The 10,649-nt window shown below is 38.3% G+C and overlaps 1 non-coding gene across 1 annotated transcript; it reads right to left on the reverse strand.

Annotated features, from left to right (window-relative positions):
• Positions 1–1,976: 1,976 nt before the first annotated feature.
• LOC113702511 (small nucleolar RNA R71) lies at positions 1,977–2,083 on the reverse strand. The gene has a single exon (XR_003451156.1). It is a non-coding gene; the product is annotated as a small nucleolar RNA R71 (small nucleolar RNA).
• Between the last annotated feature and the right edge of the window lie 8,566 nt (positions 2,084–10,649).

Consider the following 10,649-nt stretch of genomic DNA (forward strand, 5'->3'; position numbering starts at 1 on the left):
ACTACTTAAACAACTATCATTAGCCAAGAATATAAGTTGCTATACAAACTTAAGCAAGATTAAGGAAAGAAATAGGAAGGATAGCCATAATACCTCACTAAGATACTTGCAAGAGAAATCCACCACCTTTCCTTATAAAACTTTAGCACACAAAACTTTCTAGGTTCCTAAGTAAGTGTTTAATCGGTTTGATTTTTGGATTTTTACTCAAACTAAGCTAAAACTCAAGATTGAAATGAAGTAGTTTCCTCTCTTTTCTCTCCCTTAAGTCTCGGCCACAATGGAGCAAAATGAGGCAGAAATGGAGCTCCAAAATAGGATAAGAAGCTAAGACTTGGCTTGGGTAAAAAATGGTTGGATGACCTCCAAGTGTCACTCCAAGATCATTCCTCAAAATTTTTTCTTTTCCTTGGTTTTTATTAGTCAAAATTTTCGGCCATTAGGAGCTAAGTAGGGCTGATATTTATGCACTAATAACAATGAGATTAAATTAATGAAGTGGTGGTCAAGTGGTGTGTTCAATCGGTAGTAAACGGTATACGTCGGTTCACACCGTTTTTCCTTAACTTGCACGTACTAGGGTTTTTACTTACCATTCACTAACTTATTATTATTACTTCTACTTACACATTTAATATCATCTAATTCACTCGTAATCACTAAATTTAGTACACACTCCGTACCGATTACTCACACTACGAAAAGACGTGAAAACCCTAGTTTACCTTAACGATGAAAATAAAGAGGAAACCCTTGATTTTATGATTAATTGTAACTATTAGGGATGTGAATGAGTAGTAAAGCTATTGTAAAGTAATAATTTCCAAATTAAAGGAAATTTTAAAAAAAATATAAGGAATTTTACAAGTTCTCATATAACGATCGTACCTTGACTATCGAAAAAGTAAGGAGAATCTGGTTGTTTATCGCGTGTATGTTAACTATAACCGATCTATTAATAAATGTTGAAATTATATTTGAATTGATGATCAGTTGCATGAACCATCTTTGAAGTGTACCCTTGGTTAGAGTTCTCCCAATTATTTCTTTCAATTAATTATTTTTTTTGCATTTAATTTATTTAGTTGGCAATTCAGTAACATTGAATCCTAAATCCCCCCGTTTCTCTTGATTCAAAAGAAAATGAACTTTTCCTTAGTCCCTGAGGAGAGGACCCCGCTTGCCACTACTAGTTAGTAAATTTTATTAGTTAATTAATTTTGGTATATTGGATTAAGTAAACTCTTCGGAAACAAGATAAATCAAGTAACCCATTGCACATCTAGAGTCCCTGTTCCAGTATCTAGAATTGATTATTGACTGCTTTTAATGGTAATTAGGTTTTATTACTATTATTGCACAAGTTCGACAACCTGTCAATTTTTGGCGCTGTTATTGGGGACTGATGCTTGAATTATTTGTTTCTTTTGTAGTTCAGTTTATTTTTGATATTTTTGCTAGTTTATGCCCTGTTCTTCTCGCACTGGAGAATTGATATACGACTTTGAGGTTGAGAAGGCAGCGTGTAGGCGAAAACAAGAGACCAAGAGGCGAAAAGAAGAGTAGTCATCTACTGCAAACGAGTCAGTAGAAGACGAAATTAGCATGGCCAACAACCGAACACTAAGGAGCTGGCTGCCTCAGAGTTGACCCACTAGCCTTTGTGCATTACATTCCCAACTCTGGCTGAAAACACTTCCTTCGAGCTAAAATTAAGGTTAATTCACCTCTTATCCTCGTTCCATGGTCTCTTTGGTGAGGAACCCCATAAACACGTCCAGGAGTTCAAAATGGTATGTTCTAACATGAAACCTCCTGGGATTACAGAAAAGCAAATCAAACTTAGAGCCTTCCCTTTTTCTCTCAAGGATGTAGCGAAGGATTGACTATACTACCTACCCGCGGTTAGTATCCCAATATGGGTCCAGTTGAAAAAGAAATTTTTAGAAAAATTCTTCCATGTATCCCGAGCTGTGAGTTTGAGGAAGGAGATATGTTGCATCAAACAATATCCCGGGGAGTCTTTATATAATTATTGGGAAAGGTTCAATAAGTTATACACTAGATCCCCCCAACATCAAATCATTGAGCAACTATTGATCCAATACTTCTATGAGGGGTTGTAATCATCTGACAGGAGTATCATTAAGCTGCAAATGGAGGAGCACTAACAAATGGGACACCGAGAGAAGCATGGAGCTTATTGAAGCAATGGCAAAAACTTCTCAGCAAATTGGCTTTCGTGAGAGTAACCCTACCCGTTGGATCAACGAGATAGAGATGTCATCCATTTAGCAGCAATTATCGGAGTTGATGTCTTTTGTTCGGTAATTAGCTTTAGAGAATGCGCAGCGATCGAAAGTCTGTGGAGTTTGTATAAGTATGGACCATCCCACAGATGCATGTCCCATTTTGCAAGAAGATAGAACCGAACAAGTAAACATGGCAAGAGGCGCGCCCGCGCTCCGTAGGCAGTTTAACCCATACTCCAACACGTACAATCCTGGTTGGAGAGACCATCTCAACTTCAACTACGGGAACAGGCCACAAAATTCATCTGGAAATCATCCTCTAAGATTTCAACAATCATGGCAAGCAAAGTCTCAGCCTTCATTTACAGATTCAGGGACTCTTTGGCAGACATTGTCAAGAGCTGGCCATAAGTATTGCCCAATTCCAAAAGGAAACTAGATCGGGCATGAAAAATATGGAGAGTCAAATAAGTCACATGGCAACTGCAATTAATCGCCTGGAGTTTCATGTTTTTAGGAAATTGCCATCGCAACCCAAGGCAAATTCCAAGAATGTAAGTGCCATGACATTGAAAAGTGGCAAGAAAGTGGAAGGGCCTAAGTTGACAAATCAGAAAAGCAAAAGCGAGGAAGAGATAGAAAAGGAGATTGAAGAAGAAGGGCACATTCGCGAAGACCCTACGGTAACATTTACTCCTTCAGCTCCAATTAAATCTAATTTACCTCCTTTTTCTTGCAAGTTGGAAAAGACAAAAAAGGTAGAGAAGGAAAAAGAAATTCTGGATGTGTTCCGGAAAGTGGAAATCAATATTCCTTTATTGGATGCCATTAAGTAGATACCAAAATACGCAAAATTTTTTAAGGATCTGTGCACCCACAAGAGGAAGGTAAGGGGTAACGAAAGAGTGGCGGTGGGATAAAATGTGTCTGCTATACTTCAAAGGAAACTCCCACCAAAGTGTGGGGACTCAGGTATGTTCACAATTTCATGTAAAATAGGAGATACCCCAATTAGGAAAACAATGTTGGATCTAGGGGCGTCGATTGACGTAATGGCTAAAACTATTTATGCATCTCTAAATCTTGGGCCATTAAAAAGTACAAGCATCATAATCCAACTAGCAGACGGTACCAATACTTATTGTCGCGCCCCATTTTTTATAAGAAAAATAAATGAATTAAAAAAAAGTGAATTTTTGATTTGAAAAATGAATTTTGATTTACAAAGAAAATGAAGAAAAATATGGGTCTAAATGGGACTTGAAAATGCGACGATTCGACCCAAAATAATAGTTTAAAAGGGTTTTGAATAAAAATTGGAGTCGCCACTTGGTATTGAGTTAAGGTGTACCAAATCACCTAAAAAATAAATTTTTTGAGTAAAATTATAGAAAACCCTTTTAAACGACTCCTAAGTCTACAAAAATCAGAGAAAGTGTTCGGGAATCACATTTGATGAGAGGGAAGGCAAGGACGAGGTCCAAGGCACCCTCTCAACCTAGCCAAGGCTAGTTGCGTGATTTAGTCAAAGATTTTCTTATTTTAACCTAAAGATTTATCACATTTGGATGTACTATATGAATGCATACCCTAGATCTAGGAGGGTATCGAGGGGTCAGAATTTCTCTTCAAAACTTGAGTGGTGCCAATCACATTAATTGTGATGCCCAATAATGACTTTTTGGAGAGGTCACGAATAATGCAAAAATATGAGACTCTAAGAAGAGGAAAAGAATAAAATAATTATAGAAATATACATGTCTTAAAGGAATGCATCATGTCGAGTACGGGGGACTAATGTTCGTGACTCAATTTTCCTTTAATAGAGGGAATACGAGCGTGCTAAGGTTAGAAAAGCCAAACTCGTCCATATCCCATATCCAAGGGGCAATCTCTAGTCTAATCAAGCAAAATGCACTAATCTATCCCCTAATTTCCTAAATGAGATGCAAATCTAAATGTTATATATACATAAGGGTAAGGGATATTTAATTAGAGGAAATATTATGTGAAAATGACAAAAATCCTAAAAATGGAAAAATATGCATGAAGTGTGATGTAATCATACAAGCATGATCTAACGAGGGAGGTCCCTAAGGGTCTAGCATTGGACTAGCCCTTGTCTATGGATCCTCACTAGCATTGGACTAGTGGGAAATCGGAACAAAGAACCACAACTAGCGTTGGACTAGTGTGGTGACGGGAAAGGAATCACAGCTAGCATTGGACTAGTGTGATAACATGCATTTATTACAGTCTAAGAAAATCAGATAAAGCATAATAAAGCAAACAAGCACATAAATCACATGAGACACATAACACATAGGCATGATATCTAGATGCACGTCCTAAGAAAACGGTAACACATAGCACATAGCATGCAAACCACACAAAACAAATAAAGCAAATAAAATCCTAACTATTACATTCGGGGGGAAGCCTACTACAATCTAAGGGGAAGGGATTAAATGAAATGATATAATAGCCTAACTATTACAATTGTGGCATGCAAGTGCCTTTCAAATGATCAAAAATTGAACTAAAATAAAATAAAATAAAAATACTAAATTAAAACAAATAAAGCGAATAAATAAATAAATAAAATGAAAGCATTCAACATGGCATGCGATTGAGCACATAAGGTCACATAAGGCACATAAGGTCAAATAAAGTCAAGAATAAAGGATAGAGAATGTACCTCCCTTGAATTGGGGCTCCTAACAAAGTGAAATGACTTATTTGCCCTCCAAAATAAAAGAAAAGGTAAAGGTACCACTTTAATTAATGAATAATCACAAAAGATAAAAAATGAATCATGAAATTGAATCCATTGAATCATATAAACAACCCACATTCAAGAAGTCAGAAGAATAAAAGACTTGTTTGCAAACATTAACAAAGTTTTGGGGTCAAAATTAAAGAAAAATAAAGTTTGGGGACCTATTTGCAATTAAATTAGGGACCCAATTGAAAGCATTGAAAGTTTGTAGGGCCATAGTGAAATTAAAGAAAAGTTCAGGGACTGATCTGCAAATCATTTTCTGGTTTCTTAATGGACCAAGCCATTGAACCATTTCCTTTATTTGTTTGGGCCGAAGCCTCCCAGCCCAACGGAAAATCAGAGCAAAAAGAATGGACCAATCCATCATTTAAGACAGCAAAATTAACCAACAAAAACGATGGGCTTCTACCGTCTAACCCAAACCAAAAGCCTTAAAAAAAATCAGACAAGCCCATTACTCCAGCCCAACCGATCAATGCAAGGGCTTTGGCTATCTAAACCATATCAAAATCCAACCCAAAGGTAAAAAAAAACCATTTGTTAGACCCAAACAAACATAATTCTTAACCCAAAATTATTAAGATCTAATTGTACTCTAAAATCCGTAAATAATCTACCCAAAAAGTCACATAAAACATGTAAAAAAAAGTGGGTTAAACTTAAAAAAAAATGAAATAAATTAGATTATTCCAAATTTGGGCTATAGCAAAATAAGAGAAAGCTTGAGGGGTTCAATCACAACCACATAGGGACTTAATTGGAGGAATCATGAAGACTTTGGGGTCGAAATTAAAGCAAAGTAACGTCCAGGGGTCAATTTATGTTTAAATCATGACTTAATTGAATAAGATCTGGAAGTTATGTGGGCTTTAACGTGATTTCACCAAAGGGCAGGGGCCAAATTGAAAGTTCATAACATTTCTCCAACCCAGTTCGTCTTCCTCGCAATACTCAGGCTATTTTCTTCTGAAACCGCGACCAGATGTTATTCATAAGCAAAATGCAGGCCAGTCATCTTCTCCAAATGAAATTCAACATCTGACCGCCATCGCAGCTTTCTCACAAAGGAAAAGATATCCGGAAAAACTCAACTTCAAACCCAAACGAATTCATGTCATTAAATCGTGTTCATGAAAAAGGAAATTAAGAAAACAAAACTCTTCAAAACTCTACTTTTCCCACGAAATTCAATCACTCAAACAGGCCTGGAACTTACTGACCATTTATTCCCTCACCCGCCAACGTAGAGAAACTACCTTCCAATTAGAAATTTCAAACAAGCATTTCATCGAACAGCAAAGGAGCATTAAAATTTCACTAGATTGTTGCTCAATTGAGACTACAACCGGCCCCAAAATTTGCAGCATCCCAATCAAATTTTTCACACATAACAGAAAATATCGTTCCACATGAATACACAAACGTCACACAAGGATGAAAGTTTTACTAAAAAAACAACAGGAAGAAACAATCAGGTCATTGCCTCTCATTTTTCACCCATCCGCCAGCAAAATTAAAGAGAGGAAAGAAGAAAAGGAACCATACTAAGCTTTTGCGGTGAGGATTTGCAAGTGGTGGGGGGATTCTGGTGACAGCAGCGGCAAACTGTCGAGATTCGTTCTGTGTTCTTCTCAGTCCGAAACAGAGAGAGAGCGGCCCGAAAATTTCCTTTGCTGGTCAGTGGGATATTTGAGTTGTGACTTGGCTATGGAAGTGCTGATGGTAGACGGCTTGGTGAAAGTGGCAGTAGAAGCCCCTGCTGCTTCGACGGCTACGGCGGCAGCGGGGGTCAAAAGATGGCGATGACGAACAGCAACAGCGGCGGATGCGGATTGGTGGTGGCTCGGGCAGATCGCGTGAGGAAGAGTTTGGGCAGGCGGTGGAGGGAGTTGAGATTGTGGCTGTGATGGTTGGAAAATTTTCTCCTCGCCAATCATTGAAACCGAAGCCTCCCCCCTCTGTTTTCCTCCTTTTCACTCTCGGCCCCCCTAGACGAAGTTCACCTCCCTTCTTTTCTTTTGGTTCCTTATTTTTCCAGATTTTTCTCTCTTGTTCTTGCCCAAGACTCTCTCGGTCTCTCTTCTTTTCGCTCCCCGTCCGCCGCCCCTTTTCTTCTTTTCTTTTTACTCCCACGGTCCTCCCCTCTCTCGGCCCTTTTGTTTCTCAGCCGCTATCTTCTTCCTCCGTTTTTTGTTCAGCCCCCTTTCTCCCCATTTTTCTTGTTTTTGTTTGCTCGATTTTTCTTTCCTTCCTGCTCTCAGACGAAGCGCTCCTCTGTTTTTTTTTTCCAGCCGGCTCCCTGATTTTCGTAGCTCTCTCCCCTTTTTCTTGGCTAGCGGCCCCTTTTATTTTAAAGGCACCTCCAAAGACTAAACCTAACTTGAAAGGCCAAGATTTCAAACCCCAAAGTAGGCTTATGTGTCTTATTCTTGTCCCTTTGATTGACTTTTTTCTTTTTCTTTTTTCTTTTCTTTTTTCCTTTTTTTTCTTCAAAACCTAGAATCGAAACAAACCAAAATAAAAATTAAATGATTAAATGATTAAAGTTTAATTAAATGATAAAAATGACTTAAAAATGAAAGACTAAAAGTAAATGAAATTAATCAAAAATAAAAATAATAGTAAACAAAATACCCTAAAAATTTGGTGTCTACACTTATCCAGAGGGATTAGTTGAAGATGTTTTGGTGTAGGTCAATGAGTTAGTTCCCAATGGTTTTTTATATCCTAAACATAGGAGATGAAAGGTCATTAAATCCGTCATCTATTTTATTAGGTAAGCCATTTTTAAGCACTATTAGGACAAAAATAGATGTGAATAAGGGTACTCTGTCAATGGAGTTTGATGAGAAAGTTGTGAATTTCAATATTTTTTATGCGATGAAATACCCGGAGGAATCTAACTCAATTTTTGCTTTGAGTGTTATTAAACCCCTTGTACAGGAAACTTTCAAATTTGATGGGGAGGATGCACGGTGAGTAGCTTTGGATAAACATCTTGAGTTGGGAGCAACTCTTAGTGTGGAAATAAGTGATGAGTTGTACCGTGTGATTGAAACACTGCACTCACTTCCATCAATTTCTTCAAGGTATGAGTTCATTTCTGTCTTTGTACCTGAAACATAGAGAAAGTTCTTGCCTTCTGTTATGCAGGCACCCGAGTTGGAGCTCAAGTCTCTCCCGAAACATCTGAAGTATGCATTTGTCGAGAACAAGGAGACATTACCGATGATAATTTCTGCACACCTGTCACCGAGTCAAGAAGACAACCTAGATTGTTTTTTTATAGATCATAAGGAGGCAATTGGGTGGAGCATCGCAGACATCATAGGAATCAGTCCATCCTTATGCATGCACCGAATATGACTCAAAAATAATGCAAAATTGGTGAGACATGCACAACGAAGATTGAACCCGCTGATGATGGAAGTAGTTAAGAAGGAGATACTCAAACTACTGGAGGTGGGAATCATCTTCGCCATATCAGACAGCCCTTGGGTGAGCCCAGTTCAAGTAGTCCCAAAAAAGGCGGGAATAATTGTAGAAGAGAACCAGGAATGTGAGATGGTTCTAGTAAGGAAACCCACAGGATGACGCCAGTGCATCGACTACCGGAGATTGAATGCTTCGACGAAAAAGGACCATTTCCCTCTCCCTTTTATTGATTAGATGATAGAGAGGTTGGTCGGTCATGTTTATTACTGTTTTCTGAATGGTTTTTCATGATACTTCCAGATCGCGATAGCACCGGAGAATCAGGAGAAAACCATATTCACCTACCCATTTGGTACTTTTACCTACCGGAGGATGCCTTTCAACCTCTGCAATGCTCCAACAACTTTCCAAAGGTGCATGATAAGTATCTTCTTCGAGTATGTAGAAAAAATTATAGAAATATTTGTGGATGACTTTAGCGTATATGGGGATGGTTTTGCTGAATACCTTGACAATCTAGCTTTAATTTTAAAAAGATGCATAGAGACGAACTTAGTCCTTACTTGGAAGAAATGCCATTTTATAGTGGAGCATGGTATCGTCTTAGGACATGTAGTGTCGGCTAGGGGAATAGAGGTAGATAAAGCAGAAGTCGACCTTATTTGTGCTTGACCTTATCCCGTAAGTGTACGGAAAGTACGTTTCTTTTTCGGTCATGCAGAGTTCTATAGGAGATTCATCAAGGACGTTTGGAAAATTGGAGCACATTTGTTCAAATTGTTGCAAAAGGACGTAGCATTTGACTTCATCGATGAATGCAAGATGGCATTTGATAAATTGAAAGAGTCGTTGACATCACCACCCGTCATTCAACCCCCATACTGGAGCCTCCCATTCGAAATAATGTGTGACGCGAGTGATTATGCAATGGGAGCAGTGTTGGGGCAGAGGATTGGCAGGGCGGCGCATGCAATCTACTATGTTTCGAAAGCGTTGAATGGATCTCAACTTAACTATTCTACGACAGAGAAAGAATTATTAGCTGTTGTTTTGCACTAGAAAAATTTAGGTCTTATTTGTTGGGTAAAATAGTTTTCTCTGATCATGTAGCCTTAAGGTACTTATTGATGAAAAAAATGCAAAACTAAGGCTCATTAGATGGATCCTACTCCTACAAGAGTTCGATTTGGAGATTAAAAATAAAAGCGGGGCAGAGAACTTGGTTGCTGATCACTTAAGCCGCTTGCTTACACATAAGGAGGAGTAGCCATTAAGAGAGGCGTTTCTAGATGAGCAATTACTTGCCATCGATTCATCTACCCCTTGGTATGCTGATATTGTAAATTTCTTAGTAACTAATCGATTACCTATAGGTTGGCCAAAGGCCAAAAGAGACAAACTGAGGAGTGATGCCAAATACTACATTTCGGACGACCGTTACCTCTGGAGACAATGTTCGGATCAAGTGCTAAGAAGATGTGAAAATGCAGGTGAATTCCACTCCATTTTAACTTTCTGTCATTCGTTTGCATGTGAAGGGCATTTTGGGCCAAAGCGAATAGATTGTAAGGTATTGAAGAGTGGTTTTTATTGGCCCACCCTTTTTAAAGATGCATATTTATTCTGTAAAACTTGTGACAAGTGTCAAAGGGTAGGGAATATTTTCTGTAGGGACCAAATGCTTAAAACCCCCATGCTGTTTATTGAAAATTTTGATGTATGGGATATAGATTTTATGGGTCCTTTTCCCTCATCTTTTGGTTTCTTATACATCTTACTTGCTATTGATTATATTTCTAAGTGGGTGGAAGCAAAAGCCACTCGAACTAACGATACTATAGTGGTTGCAGAGTTTTTAAAGTCTAACATTTTTGTCCGCTTTGGGATGCCGAGAGTTGTAGTGAGTGATAGGAGGCACATTTTTGTAATAAGACCGTTGCTGCCCTGTTCCAAAAATATGACGTACTCCACAAAGTATTCTTTCCATACCATCCACAGAAAATGGTCAAACCGAAGTGTCGAACAGGGAGATCAAGTCAATCTTGGAGAAGATGGTGCGCTCTGATAGAAAGGATTGGAACGTGAAATTGGAAGATACACTATGGGCTTACCATACCGGATATAAAACACCAATTGGGATGTCCCCGAATAGACTAGTTTTTAGTAAAGCTTGCCATCTT

Source organism: Coffea arabica, chromosome 7e, assembly GCF_036785885.1.
Source record: "Coffea arabica cultivar ET-39 chromosome 7e, Coffea Arabica ET-39 HiFi, whole genome shotgun sequence".
Lineage (NCBI taxonomy): Eukaryota > Viridiplantae > Streptophyta > Magnoliopsida > Gentianales > Rubiaceae > Coffea > Coffea arabica.